We start from the raw sequence: 2085 nt of genomic DNA, 5'->3' as shown, positions 1-2085 counted from the left end.
TATATTTATTTGTATTAGGCAGCAGATGGACATTGAGCCCCCACTCAAGTACTCCCTCAACACAAGAACACTTTCCTCTACTAACATCTCTATGGTGTTCACCTTCCCTGACAGGATCGCTGAAGACAGAGCGGGTACATAAGCAAATGTGGTGGAGAAAGCTGATGGTGCCCAGCTATCAAAAGATATAGCATCTGGGGTCTTAAAGGTTTGAAGGTAAACAAGCGGCCATCTAGCTGAGAAGCAACAAAGTCCACATACAAGAAGCATACCAGCCTGTGTGATTGTGAGGTGTCAACAGGAACAGGTATCAGGCCTCAAAGACCCAAAACAAAACAAAAAAATCTTATCGATGTGAATGAAGGGGAGGGCAGAATGGAGACCCAAAGCCCATCTGTAGACAATTAGACATTCCCTTTCAGAAAGGCCACAAGGAAGCGACGAGCCGGTCAGGGTGCAGTGTAGCACCGACAAAACACACAACTCTCCTCTAATTCTTTAATGCATCCCCTCCCCCACTATCATGATCCCAATTCTACCTTACAAATCCGGCTAGACCGAGCCTGGGCAGTGAGCGGGGCGTGACCTGTCCGAAAATGCACTCGGATGCCACCGCTGTCAACTTTCAACTGAACTCTCATCTCTCAACGCTGGCAAATATTCACAAGATCTACCACACCCTGAATAAGCTAAATCTAACTGAAGACACTGGCCAAGACGATCGCCAAACAGGAGGTCCGCGAGCTTGCAGTTCTTTGGACTGCTTTAGCAAAGCAATGCCACCGAGGAGAAAGAGAAGACCCACATCTGGAGATGATTTATCGGCCAAGAAAAGTAGACACGATAGCATGTTTAGAAAAGATGATTCAACGAGAATAAAGACTGACGAAGAAGCCTTTTCCAGTAAGCGGTGCGTGGAGTGGTGCTATGAATATGCAGGTACTGATGATGTCATAGGTCCTGAAGGCATGGAGAAAGTTTGTGAAGACATTGGTGTTGAGCCAGAAAATGTAGTTATGCTCGTCCTAGTCTGGAAATTGGATGCACAAAACATGGGCTCCTTCACTCTGCAGGAATGGCTAAAAGGAATGACCTCTCTACTATGTGATACAACAGAAAAACTAAGAAATACTTCGGATTACTTAAGATCATTATTAAATGAGTCTACAAACTTTAAACTTATTTACAGATATGAGTTTGACTTTGCACGGGAAAAGGACCAGCGCAGCCTAGACATAAACACTGCCAAGTGCATGTTGCGACTCTTATTAGGAAAAATCTGACCCCTTTTTCCAGTTTTTCACCAATTCTTAGAGCAATCAAAGTACAAAGTTGTTAACAAAGACCAGTGGTGCAATGTGCTAGAGTTCAGCAGAACCATTAGCCTTGACCTCAGCAACTATGATGAGGACGGAGCCTGGCCAGTGTTGTTGGACGAGTTCGTGGAACGTTACGAAGGCAAGCAGATGTCGTAGGACCGGATGCGCCTCAGCGCAAGTCACTGTCCCCGCCGTTCTGTCAGCCAATAGCCATAAATTGCTGTTTGTCTCCACGCTCATGCTGCTTCCCTGGCACGGCCTTCCTCCTGCGGGGACTCTCGGGGTTCGCGAGCGGCGGGCCGGCTCTGCTTGCTATGTGGCATCGTTTTCTTGGTGAATTTGCCAACGTCCTCACTGTGACTATGTGTGTATTGCTGTTTAAATTTTGTACATGTGTATAAAAAGAAATCGCTTCACAGAGATTATTTCTGCACACGTGTATTGTACAAATAATTTTGTGGCATATTTCTAGGCGCCCCCCCCTCTCTTTTTTCACCCCCAAATGAACCTGCTTTATCTAAAAAAACCAAATCCGGCTAGACCACAACATGTACACTGGTTACAGCTAAGAGCTCGAAACACAGGGAATCCAGGACAGATAAACTCCCTCAAGATCAATAATGAGAGTAGCAATACTCGAAGGGCAAGGGAAGGTGGGGGAGAAAGAGGGAACAGCTCACAATGATCTGCATATAACCCCTCCCAGGGGGACAGACAACAGAAAAGTGGGTGAAGGGAGACAGCAGTTGGTGTAAGACATGAAAAA

At 46.0% G+C, this 2085-nt stretch overlaps 1 pseudogene; it reads left to right on the top strand.

Annotated features, from left to right (window-relative positions):
• Positions 1 to 565: 565 nt before the first annotated feature.
• On the top strand, positions 566 to 1475 carry LOC142460776 (DCN1-like protein 4 pseudogene; annotated as a pseudogene).
• Positions 1476 to 2085: the final 610 nt, after the last annotated feature.

Source organism: Tenrec ecaudatus, chromosome 11 (assembly GCF_050624435.1).
Source record: "Tenrec ecaudatus isolate mTenEca1 chromosome 11, mTenEca1.hap1, whole genome shotgun sequence".
Taxonomy (NCBI): Eukaryota; Metazoa; Chordata; class Mammalia; order Afrosoricida; family Tenrecidae; genus Tenrec; species Tenrec ecaudatus.
Note: the sequence above shows the minus strand (reverse complement) of the source record. Positions and strands in the feature narration are given on the sequence as shown.